This window comes from Ostrinia furnacalis, unplaced genomic scaffold, assembly GCF_004193835.3.
Source record: "Ostrinia furnacalis isolate ACB-3 unplaced genomic scaffold, ASM419383v2 OfSCF4779, whole genome shotgun sequence".
NCBI lineage: Eukaryota > Metazoa > Arthropoda > Insecta > Lepidoptera > Crambidae > Ostrinia > Ostrinia furnacalis.
This window is the reverse complement of record NW_021135018.1, coordinates 65,730-82,858: the sequence shown is the minus strand read 5'-3', so window position 1 is coordinate 82,858 and position 17,129 is coordinate 65,730.

Sequence of the window (17,129 nt, the reverse complement as noted above, 5' to 3'; positions counted from 1 at the left end):
TCAACAAATAAGGTGAATAGTGTACCTGAAGTCCATTCAATATAATATTTAAACTTTAAAATATTTATAATTAAAATAAAGGGCGGCGGATTTCCGGACGGCCCCGGGCGGCGAAAAGCCACGCTACGCCACTGCCTGAATGATTGATACAACTGAAGTAAGAAGAGTAAAACGTAGGTACAAAGAGCGAGACAGATGCACGGCCCGGATCGCGTGACCCCGGTCAGAGTTCAAGCTAGTTTCGCGCCTAATCCAATCCAACTTTAATATTTGAGACAGTGCAAGCGGAAATATTCTTTATTGACTAGGAATTAAGACTTATTTTTTTATGGTTTCAGTATATCTCGGAGGTGATTTTTAAGTAAAGTTTNCTCACAAACAAAAACAGTGCTTAGATTGTCACCCTTAAATCTCGTTGGGTACCGCTACGCGTAAAAATGTACTCAATTATTTCGTCTATAGAGTCTAGACTTGGGTAGTTCCTGAATGAATGATACAACTGAAGTAAGAAGAGTAAAACGTAGGTACAAAGAGCGAGACAGATGCACGGCCCGGATCGCGTGACCCCGGTCAGAGTTCAAGCTAGTTTCGCGCCTAATCTAATCCAACTTTAATATTTGAGACAGTGCAAGCGGAAATATTCTTTATTGACTAGGAATTAAGACTTATTTTTTTATGGTTTCAGTATATCTCGGAGGTGATTTTTAAGTAAAGTTTGTTTATTTTTGTAATTTTTGCTAGTTGAATACAACTTGTTTTAATATTATTATTGTGACCGACCGAATTTATTGATTTTTAATTACGCCAACCTAAATTTTTGACTGCCGATAATCTCCAGTTCCAGCTCCTAAATGTTTGATTTGTAGTCATTACAACAATAGATAATACATAAGCAATGCAATTTAACTGAATATGAAGTAGTAGTGAATAGGTAGATACCTACTACATCTGCTGAACTTGTTTGTTGTCAAAACTAGGTAGGTACATGAAGTTTGTTCAATGCCGATAAATTTTGACATGGCCGATGATATTTTGAAGGTGTATCTACTTGACGTAGTAAAAGAGTTCGCAACTGCGCTAAATAGCTCTTAAACTCATAATAAGAGTAGATAGGTACCTAAAACTTTATTTAATCTTACTTAATCTAAAATATATAACTCAAAGGTGACTCACTGACTGACATTGTGATCTATTAACGCACAGCCCAAACCACTGGACGGATCGGGGATCGGGCTGAAATTTGGCATGCAGGTAGATGTTATTATGACGTAGGCAAGTAGGCATCCGCTAAGAAATGATTTGACGAAACTAACCTTATGGGGTAAGGGGTACTATTACCACTAAGTATTACTTATTTTGTGTCCACGCTTACGAAGTCGCGGGCGGCCGCTAATCCTACTAATATTATAAATGCGAAAGTTTGGATGTCTGGATGGATGTATGTTTGTTACTCTTCCACGCAAAAACTACTGAAAGGATTTTGATAAAACTTTACAGCAGTCGTTTTTATAACCCAGAATAACATATTTCCTACTAATAATATAAATGCGAAAATTTATGTCGATATTTGTTACTCACGCAAAAACTACTGAACGGATTTTGACATAACTTTACAGTATTATTGTTTATAACCCAGAATAACATATCCTACTAATCCCCTACATGATGGCATCAAAAGAATCGCCACTTTCGGGAAAAAATTTTTTGATCGAAATTATTCTAAGTGTCGGAAGCCACCTTTAATTGGCTCTAAATCTGAAAGCGTTTGTTTTAGAGAGGTAGACCATATAAGCTTTTGTGCTTTGTTTTACGTCTTCTATGCGATTCTTGCAAGAAAACAAGGAAAAAACGTCGAAATTATTCTAAGTGTTGATAGCGCACTTTTAATTGGCTCTAGAAAGTTAACGGTTGGTCCTAGAAAAAAAAGTTATCTGAAGATTAGTCTTATTTTTATCTATTCTAAACATTCCCGGCAAAAAAAGCCAAAAATTCAAAAAAAAATTTTTTTCATAAAAATTTTTCTAAGTCTCGTGCCCCATAGCGCCCCGTTTCCTATACACTGACCTTAATTTTCTACCACTATTTTTATTTTTCTGTTAAATGTCATATTTATCAGGGAAATACAGAATTCCTATCAACTTATCTATCAACAGTTTTATATTTAAATCTAATTATAAAGTCAAACCTGGATAAGTGAGAACTGGATAAGTGAGAAAACTCTATAAGTGAGAGTAATAGCCAGGACCCGTCATTTTAAGCTCCCAAAACCTCTATTAGCGAGAAACAGAAACCTCTGTAAGAGAGAGTCGTTTTTCCCTCATAGACCTCCGTAAGTGAGACTGCTACTTATCTATACCTCTATAAGCGACAGTCGAGCTTTATTTACAATTAATTTAACATGTGCTTTTTTATGACTCATTCTTAACTTTCGTGGAACTTCCTACCATTGTTTTTGTATTCTCGTCAATATTGTTCCTATTCTATTTCGTGGAACTAAATATAACTTTATTGTTGTTATTTTATCGCATTCTTTTCAAATGGACACGTGTGACCCCTATAAGAGAGAAACGCTACCCATGTACCTGCATTAGCGAGAAACTCGGGTTAGTGAGAAACCTCTATAAGCGAGAATGAGATTGTGCTCCCTTGAACTCTCGCTTATCCAGGTTTGACTGTATTGCATATGGCTGCATTATCAGTACAATGCACTAAAACTCCCTTTATCAGCATTTTATTCATGAGCATTTTATTTTTTACTAGCTTTTGCCCGCGGCTTTGCCCGCGTGGAATTTTGTCTGTCACAGAATAACTTTATCGCGCGCGTCCCTGTTTCAAATACCGGGATAAAAACTATCCTATGTCCTTTCCCGTGACTCAAACTATCTCTATGCCAAATTTCATCAAAATCGGTTCAGTGGTTTAGGCGTGAAAGAGAGACAGACAGACAGAGTTACTTTCGCATTTATAATATTAGTAGGATTGTCCAGGTTGCGGGCGGCCGCCCGCGACTTCGTACTTGTGGATCCCGTTTTACCACCTTAGGGGTGGAGTTTCTTAAAATCCCGTCTTAGTATCATCTACGTTCTAAAACGAACTCCCATACAAAATTTGAGACTCCTAGCACTTGTAGTTTCCGAGATTTCGTGATGAGTGAGTGAGTCAGTAACCTTTCGCTTTTAATTAAAGACTAGCGGCCGCCCGCGACTTCGTACGCGTGGATCCCGTTTTACCCCCTTAGGGGTGGAGTTTCGTAAAATCCTTTCTTAGCGGATGCCTACGTCATAACATCTACCTGCATGCCTTTCAGCCCGATCCGTCCAGTGGTTTGGGCTGTGCGTTGATAGATCACTATGTCAGTCAGCCAGTCAAGAAAGGATTTTACGATTTTACTAAGGGGGTAAAACGGGATCCACGCGTACGAAATCGCGGGCGGCCGCTAGTGTACCTATAAATGACATCATCTGTCTGTCTACAAAGTATGTACTTCAGGAGTTACAAGTTACTTTGACTATACCAATAAATTAAAGGTGACTTTAATTGTTCATTATACATTTTACATGTTTTTGTAATTAAGAAATACATTGTTGCAAAAACTAGACTATTTTGTTGCCTGTGGTGCTGTACCTACCTACTTACTTACCTACTGCATCTTTTAAAAGGTTTAGGCTGTTCAAACTTTGTCTATTTTTAACCGACTTCAAAAAGAGGAGGTTCTCAATTCGAGTGTATGTTTTTTTTTTTACATTAAGTGAGCTTTAGCATATGTCTTAATCATCAGGACATTTAGTCTCCACTGCAGGAGCAAAACCCTCCAATAGGCTAGTTTCCTAAAAAAAATTTTTAGTCCGTCAATTTTAATATAAAAATATTGGACACATATTTTTAAATGTCAATCAAACAAATAATTACAAAGTTTTAGTGCATTGAAGTTCCGCGCGACGTCAAAGTGCTGCACTTTTACGCACTCACTGACGTCACGGGCCTTTTCTTTAGAACTTTGGCACGCTTTATCACTATTTCATTAGTTTTAAAAAGTGAAAAATACGTGTCGAGTAGTTTTTGATAAGCTAACTGACGGACTAATTAAAACTCTTGCTTTTTTACCCAGGAAACATCCCTAATTCCCTATTTACCATGGTAAATTGATTGTCCTACACTCCCCACGCTGGCCAGACGGGTTGGGGAGGCCTGATGATCGCATATTTGTCTCTTAGTCACGTCTTATTATGACGTGCACATAAACGTCAATATGTGTTCGATAACAATTTTCAGTTGCAAAAAACGTGCGGTATAATTAGTCTTTTGTGTGTAGGTACTGTAGTTTTGTGAACCTATCGTGCTTTTCTCGTAGTTTTTGTACCTTAATACAAGGGATGATTTAACCGCCTCTGTGATCTAGTGGTAAGAACACCAGCTGCTTCAGACGCAGAGGTCCCGGGTTCGTTTCCCAGTGGGGGCAGAATTTTCTGTTCGGTTTGGTTGGTGGTAGCCTAGGGCTTGTTCCAAGTCCGCTTGGCTAGCTACCACCATCTTACCTAAGTCTGTCGCCATAACAACAACGTTTACAGCATTGTTGTGTTCCGGCAGTTAGAGGTAAGATAGCCAGTTGATCCGTGGTTGAGGATTCCGGGTGAAGCTCGCTTCCACCTTCGGCCTGATAGACACTTATCATCAGATGAGATACAGGCCAAGAGCTTCCTCGTTGTGGATAAAAAAAGGGATTAAAGTAAGAAAAATGGTGGGAAACATCCCACTTTCATAAAAAGGGTTGAAACCACGTCGAACTTAAGGCGTTGCTTTAGTCATTGTTTTTGCATCTATGAACAAGGGCGTAAAGCTAAAAATATGGTGGGAAATATATTCCCACTTTCATAATAAGGGTTGAAACCGCGACGTAACTTAGGGCGTTGCTAAGGGACGGTAGTCTAACAACTTTTTAGAGGCCGATCACGTGCCGCCTGCGTAACAGCAGGTTATTTATTAGTTGCCTCACGCAATAACTTGGGAACATCTGTAATAAGAAGTGGGAAGGGTTACGTCCTTCGTATACAAGGTTACTCAAATCTTCGCTACCGGTTTTGGTCTCTAATGGAATAACAATCATCATCATCTCAGCCATAGGACGTCCACTGCTGAACATAGGCCTCCCCCAATGCGTTCCATGTTGCCCGGTTGGTAGCGGCCTGCGTCCAGCGCCTTCCTGCTACCTTTATGATGTCGGTCCACCTTGTAGGTGGACGTCCCACGCTGCGTTTTCCGGTACGCGGCCTCCACTCCAGAACCTTGCTGCCCCATCGGCCGTCAGTTCTGCTTACTATGTGCCCTGTCCTGCCACTTCAGCTTGCTAATCCGTCGGGCTATGTCAGCGACTAACAATGTGAAAATTTATTATACTGGACTAAGACAGGGTTTCGTAACCTTTTTTTGTACACGGATCCTTAATTTATTTATCAATACAGGAAACTGTTTACTACTTATTATTCTTTCATAAGATTAGTTTGGAGGAATTGAATAATCAATTTACAATTAGATTTACTTTATTTAAATTAACTATTAGATAGCAGAGTGAAGGTGATCTATTAGAATTTAATTTAATTGAAGACTTTTTTAATTGAAATTGAAGATGAAAGAGTGCTTTCCGCCCGCGGCTTCGCCCGCGTGGAACTTTGTCTGTCACAGAAAAACTTTAACGCGCGCGTCCCTGTTTCAAAAACCGGGATAAAAACTATCCATGTCCTTTCCCGGGACTCAAACTATCTCTATCTCTATGCCAAATTTCATTAAAATCGGTTCAGTGGTTTAGGCGTGAAAGCAAGACAGACAGACAGAGTTACTTTCGTATTTATAATATTAGTAGGATAGTATAGAAGTATACATAGATTTATTTTCTTATTGATTTTTGATGACTAATATTAATTTTTGATGAGTCATATTGCACAAGTTTAAATCATTTCCGTTACCATGGAGTTCTCCGTTATCTTCTTTAGCAAATGATAAGAAATCGTTTGTTTTATCAACACAATAATATATAACTTATTTCAGCTTATTATCTATCATTTTGCTCGCGACATCGTAGGTATGAAAATGGTTTGAATAATGTTTCCCATTTTTGCGACATTTTTCTTTACTGTTCCGCCCCTATTGATTGTTGGGTGATGTTATAGCCTAAAGCCTTCCTCGATAAATGGGCTACCCAACACAAACATAACTTTTCAAATCGGACCAGTAGTTCCTGAGATTAGCGCATTTAACCTTCTTTTTTTTATGTTTCTGCTTCATGGCAATTATTTTTTTAACAATATGCCACTTCTTTGGTTGATTCCTCAGTTTTTATGTTTTCTTCGAGAGCCATACTTACTTTTATGCAAATTCATTTCACACGACTCTCTTGATGTCAAGTGGTAAAACTTTTATGTAGGCTCGGTATGTAATTTCTTTTTAGCCGGGTATGCTGAAGAGCGTCTTCCCAACTCAGAGCGTGTGCTAGTTTGTTTACATGGACGGTCAGCTTCTCCTGGTATTTCAAGCTGTTTTGAGCTATTTCCTACCGAACCAACCAACCAACGCGTTCAACCAACAAACTAATTCTTCAGCTTTATAATATTAGTATAGATTATCATCATCATCAGCCATATAACGTCCACTGCTGAACATAGGCCTCTCCCAATCCCATATTGACCGGCTTGTAGCGGCCTGCATCCAGCGCCTTCTTGCTACCTTTATGAGGTCGTTTATCTAGTTATTATTGTATTAAAATAGGAATATTTTGGACCTAAAATCTTAGTTTCATGTTCTTCTTGTCGTGTCGACAACAAACCTACACAGTGTCAGCCCAAAACTCCGCCACAAGAGTGGCGTTGTCAGTAGCCTTCATTAAATCTTCCTGCGTGCAGTTGTTTGGGCACGCAGGGCACGACATCATGTGCTTCGTCGACTGGGGAACAAAACCACCGAAGTTTAGTAATAAACCAGTATTTTATGGAAAAAATGCCCTTGTTATTTCAGTATTAAAACGTTCTTGATAAAGAGTTCAGGCATGCGAACTCATGCGCAGTTTGTGTAAATTAAAATATTAATTAATTAACAAGACGGAAAATAGGTACAGGTAAATTAAATGTATTAATTAATAAATAACAAGCGCGAAAACACGTGAAATACCTACTTGGTGTTGGTTACGAAACTTGATAGCGATTATAGAACTTAGTAGTTATAGATCGGTTCATCCACGAAGACGCGCCCCACCATTCTTCCGCTAATGTTTGAGTGTTATCGGTACACGCTGAATTATCCATGAGTGTACACGCACACTACAGTAATGCCGCTCGGATTGCTCGGATCAAACTTCCCGCACCCCGCGCTACCGAGACCAACAATAATTGGTGGGGCGCGTCTTCGTGGATGGCACGGTCTATACGGGACTATTCCCACCTCTCGTTCCCACCACTGCAACTCCTGTGTAGCCAGGATCTACAGCTTGACCGCCAGCCAACCAGTGCAGGCTAAGTTTGTCCCGGGGGAGAGTTAAACTGTCATTGCAACTAAATTAATCAGAAGAACGTAGGAAGAGTTCGATGTTTAGGTATGTAGAACTAGGATGCTTAATCTGTTGTTGCTACTTATGTACGTGGGACACTATTTAAGTTGTGAGCCTAACTATGAAAACAAAGTAGTTAATTTTTAAAATGGTATTGATTGCGTTTATTGGTATTGTCTTTCATGATTTATGTACTTTTTAATGTGTCCGAAACACTTTTCATAGCATTTTTTCCACTCAGCTTGAGGCACCTCCAAAGCATGGTTTTTGACCGCACCGACAATTGCTTCTGGTTACATAAATCGCTGTTCACGCTTTTAATTTTAATATATGGGTACCAAAAGAAGTGTTTAGATTCCAAGCAAGAATTTTATAGCGTTGGACCTGTTTAATTCATTATTTTGAGTGTTCAAAAAGTCAGTTGTTTGACGAGACGTGTAAAAGCTCACATTTTCGTCACGAATGGCGATTGGACTATGCTGGTCAGTTTCCCTTATTAAACTGAAGACTTTTGGAAAAAAAGTGGCTGTTTACTATACATAATGAACCAACCTAAATTTATCTATTGACGTTTCTGTCATATAATCGGATATTTCGGAAAAATAGTCGACCGTAAGTTTTAAAGTGTTCCGAGCGCATGGGACTTTTGTTGGAATTGGTTCATCTTAAAACACCTCCATAGTCGATAGCTGTTTATTTTCAGGATCATTATGCATAGATCCTTAATTCGTCAACTGTCACAATTTTAAATACGGCTTTTAAAGCTTTCTAAATGTATTTATCAAAGATTTCCAAGGACTAAACGACACAAGCGTCCTATTGAGCGTTTGAAAAATTTTGTGACATCCAGCGAGAAAAAAACGTATTAACCATAATATGGTCATACAACATTTTATTACTGCTAGTGGAATTAATGCCTAGGATTATCTCAATCCTACAGTATATCACATGACGAGGTTTCTCTTCCATTTTTCTAACAACATCAATGTTATCCGCCACTGTTAGTCATTTTGGACGACTTTCGCAAAGTTCACTGGTGAGCCAATGACATACAATATTATACTTGTTAAACTAGCGTTTTACAATGGTAAAGGACAGATCTTTATCACCAAAAGTGAAATTTAGCTGACCGCTTTAGTTTTGTATTGATTAACCACGTCGAAAGTCATAATAAATCTTCGCGCGAAAATTTCCGCAAGTCAATTCCATGTTTTTGTAGTCAAGATAATTTTCAATTCAATGTTAATAATACAAAACGTGCTCAAATGATAAAAAGTTTTGTACAAGGTTGTAGTCAAAAATGTCAAACTTTTCATTAAAAGTATCAGATGTCGTCTAACAACACGTTATGTTGTCGAGGCTCACAACTTAAATAGTGCCCTAGTACTGTTAAATTCATCATCATCATCATCTCAGCCACAGGACGTACTGCTGAACATAGGCCTCCCCCAATGCTTTCCATGTTGCCCGGTTGGTAGCGGCCTGCGTCCAGCGCCTTCCTGCTACCTTTATGATGTCGTCTGTCCTTCTTGTCGGTGGACGTCTCACGCTGTGTTTGTTGATGATAATGTTTAAAGTATATTAACTTTAAAAACTAGTTCAAATTCTAGTCATAACAGTCTTTGTCATGTAATGTCGCTTACGACAAAAGCATCCAATATCAATGGCGTTCATGAATACACTAATTAGGGCCATTGTTCTCAATTAGTTTCAGCTTCAGAATTGGCCAGTCGGCTCCAAACACATCGAGACCTTGCGAGCAATTTCACATTTGAATATTGTTCAGTAAAAACATTTCTATTAACGCCAGCTGTATTATGAAGGAACGTTCAGTCAAAGATATTATAATAGCGAAACACTGATTAATCACGAAATCTCAGAAACTTTACATTTGGTAAGTTCTAACTTTATAGGGTGTAGATAGAAGATCATTGATTCTCAAAGTGGGGGGCGGCTTCCCAGGGGAGGCGCAAAGACCTTTAAAGGGGGGCGCAGGCCATCTGTGTACTTAAGTACATATAATAAAAATCGTGCAACCGTTGAGAGAATGCTTTGTATGGTTGTATGGAATTTTTTGTATGGTTGAAAGGGCGCGCGTCTCAAATAAGTTTGGGAACCAATGGTGTAGATAGACATCCGCTAAGAATCGAGGGGGCAAACTGCCCTCCCCAGCCCCTTTGGAAATCGTACGTTCCTTCCGTATCTCCTTTGTAATAAAAATGAATTACTGTTCGTCAGTCTCGCTAAAACTCGAGAAAGGCTGTACCGGTTTGGCTGAACATGTGGCATTGGTTTTTGAAATGATTGTTGTAGTCCAGGGAAGGGTTAAACAGTGAGAAAACATGGGAAAAAATACGATTTGATTTCCACGCGTACGAAGTCGCGGGCACAGCTAGTAGATAGATTGAAACATATTATATTTCGTTCTTAAATGTCTAAAAGGGCAGGGTTCCTGCCCTGCCTAAAACGGACCCATCACCTGGCTCAAAAAGCACACTCCTCCTCAAGGTTGACAATAGTGACTGAGTTTCTTGCGCTGCGTCTTCTCAGCACTGGCCCATTTATTGCCCCGAAGCAGTGGTAGGGTTAATACTGGGACGTGTAAAAGTGCTTTTTAAAAGCCTATTTGCAAAATAAATGAGTTTATGAGTTTTTCAATGCCAAAGGTCAGAAGCTAAGTGCGCCCATGCCTAGCGCATTTATGTCTCCAAAACTAAGCAAGGTCAAACAAACAATAACTTGCTTAGTGATGCTCTGATACGGACGAAAAGGTCACGAAAGTAGGCAGAAAGGTCACCTGCAGACCGGAAAAGTGGGTGAAAAAATATCAACTTATTACGCGCCCGCGACTTCGTATGCGTGAAAAAAGGGCTTATTCCACTATTCCCCGTTAACGCCAATTGGAGCTTATAATGGGGAATAATGAACTAAAAAGTTCATTAATCCCCGGGATATTAGGCTTTTATTTTGAACGTAATGGGGATTTTGAAACTTTAGTTCATTATACCCCATTACCTATAAGTTCCAATTTAATGTTAACGGGGAATAGTGAACAAAAAGTTCACTTATCCCCGTTGACGGGGATTATCAACGGGGAATAGTGGAATAAGCCGAAAAAAGAAAAAAGTTGTTACTTTTATCCGGTTTGCAACATTTCTCGTCGATTTTTCTGACTGTGAAGAGACTGCACAATTTAGGCGGTCTTATCGCTATAGAGATCTCTTCCAGACAAGCTAGGAGGACAAATACGATGTGTCTATCTGTCCTTTTGTTGAAACTAATTGGGGTATTATATTTAAGGTCATAAAATGCAATTTATGTACCTAGTGTAATAGTAGTACTATTCTAGTAAATAGGCTAGCTAGTTCACATACTTGTGTGAATACACAACCGAAATGCATAATGCAAATATCCACTAGTGATGTTACTTATCTTAAGTGATCTATCGAGTCATCGATACGATTATACTAAGCCTATAATAAATGTACTTCAAGATAAGATGTACTCTCGTGACTCATTGATTCTGGGTTTAATTATCAGGTGAGAAACAGTTAAATAACTCTTGGTTCTAATAAACCATGTCAGACACAATATAAAGTTCAGGATTTACATATTTTGTTATGTTTACGTTATTTTTTTCTAAATTTTCTCTTGATTAGAATAGAACCTTTCTGGGACTTTAAAGAACATTTGAAATTAAAATTACCTTAATAAATTATAGTCATATTGGTACAGATCCGATTTCCGTCATCCGATTTTTCTAGCTAGTTTTCTAGATCCGTATTTAAACCATTTTGGCTTGACAGTTTCGGATCAGATGTAGTGCGAAACCGTTTTAAGTGATTAGGTTATAAACCGGTGTTAGGCCTATAGATTTATCGACAAAACTGCAGCATATCGATAGTCAGCGCAACACTACTTCAAGGACCATTGATGCCCCCAATCCAAAGGTGCGCTCGCGCATTGCAGCGTTAGCTTGCTCAACCTTACTAACCAATTTAGAAGCGTCTTATGTCACATTTAATTATGGACTGTCCATCATAACAGTCCATACTAATATTATTAAGACACACATATTATTAACTACCTACAGACTTCTAGTCGGTTTAGGAACTACTGGCCCGATTTTAATTTTTTTTTATCCACAACGCGGAAGCTCTTGGCCTGTATCTCACCTGATGGTAAGTGACGATCAGGCCGAAGGTGGAAGCGAGCTTCACCCGGAATCCTCAACCACGGAGGAACTGGCTATCTTACCTCTTACTACCGGAACACAACAAGGCCGTTAACATTGTTGTTATGGCGACAGACTTAGGTAAGATGGTGGTAGCTAGCCAGGCGGACTTAGAACAAGCCCTACCACCAACCAAACCGAACAGAAAAATTTGCCCCCACTAGGAATCGAACCCGGGACCTCTGCGTCTGAAGCAGGTGGTCTTACCACTAGACCACAGAGGCGGTAAAACTACGGTCTTCTTCGTATTATAGTACAACTCGCACTTGACCGTTTCAAATGGCGGTATGCAAATTTTTACTGTTGTCTTGTTAGTGATGCACGTACCGTGTTTACAAGAGTACAGACGACAGCATAATAATGTGACATCTTTATGGAGTTGCAATAGGGTCTATTTTCCAACAGAAATATGTATCTTTGTGCTGTAAATGTACGATGCATTGTCTTCGCATTTTTGAAGGTTACGTGAGAATACTGTTAATGCCTTTTAAAGTTTGTTTTACCACAGAAAAAAGGTTAAGTTTACTTTTTCTACTAAATACTTGCCTGATCTTCCGGCTCGTGGTCGTCACTCGAGAACTTTTCTGCCCCAGCGGCCATCAGCTCTGTGAGCTATGTGCCACTTGATTTTAGCAATTAGGCCTATGTAGTGTGGGCAGGCCTCCCACTAGGTGGACCGACGACCACTAGGCCAGGAGGCTGGTAAAGTCGCGGGAGGTGCCTGGATGCGGGTGGCGCAGGACCGGTCTTTGTGAAAATCCTTGGGGCAAGCCTTTGACCAGCAGTGGACGTCATTCGGCTGAAACGACGACTTGCCTGATGCTAGTTTTTTTGCTTGCATCTCATCTGATGAAGACAGAAGCGAGCTTCACCCGGAATCCTCAACCACAGAGAAACTGGCTATCTTACCTCCAACTGCCGAAACAACAATGCTGTTAACATTGTTGTTATGGTGACTTATAGTAAAATGGTAGTAGCTAGTCAGGTGGACAAAAACCAAACTCCAGCCGTACCAGTACCTACCCCACTGGGAATCGAACCCAGGACATCTAGGTCTGAAATAGGTGGTCTTGCCACTAGACCACAAAATCATTTTTAGGGTTCCGTACCTACCTCAAAAGGAAAAAAACGGAACCCTTATAGGATCACTTTGTTGTCCGTCTGTCCGTCCGTCTGTCAAGACCCTTTTTCCCAGGAACGCGTGGAGGTATGAAGCTGAAATTTATATCAATTACTCAGGTCTACTGTCCCTTGAAGCTGTGAAAAAATCAAACTTCTAAACCAACGCAATCAAAAGATACAGCCGTATATGCCGCAAATTTTCGACACTTGCAAGGGAATCAAAACCTACAGGGTGCTTCCCGTGAACTCAGAATCTTGAAATTTGGTACGAAGCAACGTCTTATAGCATAGATAAAGGAAAAATTACGAAAACCATAATTTTTTAGTTACATCACATAATATATATATATATATATATATATTTTTAATAATTTTAAACTTACTACCCATTTCCTCATAAACGCGTAGAGGTATTAAATTGAAATTCATACCAAATACTCAGGTCTATAATATCTTTAAGCTGTAACAAAATCAAACTTCTATGTCAACGCAATCAAAAGAAACAGCAATTTAAGCTGCATATTTTGAAACTCGCAAGGGAATCAAAACCTAAAGGGTACTTCCAGTCGACCTAGAATCTTGAAATTTGGCATGAAGCAACGTTTTATAGCACACATAAAGGAAAACCTTAAATTTTTAGTTACATTACAAAATATATATTTTTTAATAAATATAAACTTATTACTTTTTTCCTCATGAACGCGTAGAGCTATCAAGTTGAAATTCTTATCAAATACTATAAAATAAAGGATTATTTAAACGATAAAGAGATCTTTGTCTTAAATTTATGCTCCTCCATCTTTCTTCATTGTAACGTTATGAATTTCATTTTGCAATAAAAATACCATAGTTATGACTCGATTGTCGTAATGAACGAACTTTGTAAACCTTGCAGGTTTGTACGGAACCCTCGGTGCGCGAGTCCGACTCGCACTTGGCCGGTTTTTAAATCAAAAGCCGTTAAGGGGCACTATACATGTCTCCTTATCTTTTGGGCCACAGAGGCGGTTAAGGCGTTTTAAATGTATAGAGTCTAAAGACATCCATTGTTAGTGTTAGAATAGAACATCCTCACTGTTCGTGTGGATGTCGTAAGCGACTAAGGGACAAACATGCGAACATCAGGCCTCCCCAACCCGTCTGGCCAGCGTGGGGAGTGTAGACCAAATCCTCCATTTGCCTCCGGTATATCGAAGAAGGTTTTCTTTCTCAGTGGAGATTAAATGTCCTTATAATGGAACCTATTAAGAATAAATGAACATAACGAATTTAATAAGCATTAAATGGGGCTTCGTGATAAACTTATCAGAATTGTGACGGTTTTTACAGCATTTGAAACGTTTATGGTGTTTTACAGCCTCTTAGCTCGCTGATAAAATTTTATTGTCTGTTTTATTTGTAGATAAAGCCATGGATATATGGAAACTAGCGGCCGCCCGCGACTTCGTACGCGTGACTTGACTTTACTTAAGGTCCTATGATCGAATCAGAAATGAGGAGATCCGTAGGAGAACCAAAGTAACCGACATAGCTCGCAGAATTGCTAAAATCAAGTGGCAGTGGGCGGGGCACATAGCTCGTAGAGACGATGGCCGTTGGGGCAGGAAAGTTCTCGAGTGGCGACCACGGGCTGGAAGACGTAGCGTGGGCAGGCCTCCTACTAGGTGGACCGACGATCTGGTAAATGTCGCGGGAAGAGCCTGGATGCGGGCAGCGCAGGACAGTTCATTGTGGAAAACCTTGGGGGAGGCCTTTGTTCAGCAGTGGACGTCATTTGGCTGAAACGAACGAACGAACGAAGGTCCTATGTCCCCTAGATGGGGCAGAGGGCGTCCACAACATTCCTCCATCACGTTCGGTCTCGAGTTTCGCGTTTGATCTCGCTCCAAGTCTTGCCGATCTTCTTCGCCTCGTCTGCCACAGTGCGCCGCCAAGTTTGCTTGGAGCGACCACATTTGCGTTTTCCTTGAGGGTTGCAATCCAGAGCCTGCTTGGGGATGTGATCGGGGTCCCTTCGGAGAGTGTGGCCGATCCAGTTCCACTTGCGGCGCTTGATCTGCTGGTCGATCGGTATTTCGTGGCACGAGTGGTCCCCGTTTTACCCCCTTAGGGGTGGAGTTTCGTAAAATCCGTTTACATCCTAAGGAACCTACTCAAATTATAAGTTTGTAGGTGTTATAGTTGTTGACTGGCAGATAATGACACCTGNTGCACTTAAAGATACATACTATATTTCCAAAACTACATACCTAAGATTTTTTTTCGTATTTTTTACATGATTTTTACTCGTCCTAAATCCAATATTTACAGTATAAATCACAAATATTAACCAAAACCGGCTTTGCCAAGTATAGGGTTAATTTGGTTTTGTGTGCTTGAAACTTTGGAAACATTTCAAATAAAAAATCAATGATGCATAGATGCGTCAAATTAACTATTAAGGCTGGGTTGCACCATCTTACTTTAACTTTGACAAACGTCAAAAATCTGTCAAACTCCATACAAAAAGCACCGGTTATCGTCAAAGTTACGGTCAAAGTTGGGTGGTGCAACCCCGCCTAAGAGTGCCAAAGTTTGAACCTATATACAGGGTGGAAACAATAAGTGATCTCACCCGATTATTTTTCTAACACGTGTGCTAAAAATCCTAAAAGTTGCAAAAATTACAGGTTTTTTGGGTTCAACTGGCTAAATCCATTCTAAACATTTCTAAACGACATATTGCCAATAAAGACTTATTAAAAAAGATATACNGTATTATTTCGCTTTCGGGTAGTAATATGTCAAAATTGTTGGTTCTTAGGCGAACAATGTATGGAGAACGAACATTGTCCTTTATACTCATCATCATGTTGCTGACAAGACAATTTTTAAGTATTTTCAAGCGAACAGCAACATTATGCTTTATACCTTGACATCTTATGTAGTTAATAATAGATGTTATTTTGCGACGGAAATGTTCATATTATGTGCTTTAAATTACGATTTGCTTAATTCACTTCCCAGTAATTATCTTTTGAGTTTTGATTGTATATTGGTTCTAAAACAATCGAATTAGCACAAATTGCTCATTTGATTGCGTTAAGTATAATCAATTATGAATTCGATTGTACATTATTCATTTTGTAATTAACAGTTGTAAATAATCTCTACTAATTAGTTACTTGTAATAGATGATTTTGTTTGTTTGATTTTCGCATTAACCCTTTTCTTGGCATTGTGCATTTAAAGATACATTGACCAAAACAGAATTAAGGAGGAGAAACCAAATACTTTTTTCAAATGTTTTTTAAATATAACGTTAGCCCAAATACTACAGATTGTGTTACACAGTATAGAATCGCTACAGGCTGCACAGATTTAACAGTACCTAATAAGCAAAATGTCAGACCGTTGACAGGCGTCTACGCACCGGCTGATAATTTTTATTAATTTCGGTGTTTTTTTTTTAAGTATATTGGTGATTATTTCTAGTAATATGGATAGTAAATAAATGCTTCTTGATGATAGTGCTGTTTTTTCAACCTAAAACTTGTATAATTATTCTGTACGATGCGGATTGTCCGAATGTATCTAGAAATGCACATTGTCAGATACGTAATGATTTACTTTCAATTTTGAATGTATCTTTAAAGACACACCGCCAGGTTCCCGTCAACTTTATTTTATGGGTTTTTCATAGATTTTATCGTATAAAAAAGGTTAAAATGAAATGTTATTANTATTTTATCAGGATATACCGCTTAGTTTAAAAGTTATTACGTTTTCTTTACAATAAGTAATTGGAAGAAAAAAAATTCTATAAAAAATTTAAAAAAAATCTCCAAAAATTTTTGACCTCTTTTTTGTCGATAAAAATAGGTCTAGTTTTATCTATTTTCATATGTACACTTTAACGTGACTCACACTGTATATCATCACGCTAAGACCAATAGGAGCGGAGCACCAATGAAGAATGTTTCAAATCAGTGATTTTTTTCCTTTTGAGAGCTGACGCTGCGTAAACGGTTAAAGTTTCGCAAAAATCATGTATGACAGAATTGTTCCCCTTTAAAAGTTCTAAAAAAAAGTCCGCGATAGCATATGTCTATCNTGATTACCTGTATTATGTGTATACATGTACTAGGCATTTAATAATCTTTAAATAACTAACTAGATCTTAGTATAATCATAAATATGTTGTGCTGTATTAGATTGTGCCTAATCTTGAGTCATAGTCAACATGTAAGCAGTAAGTAA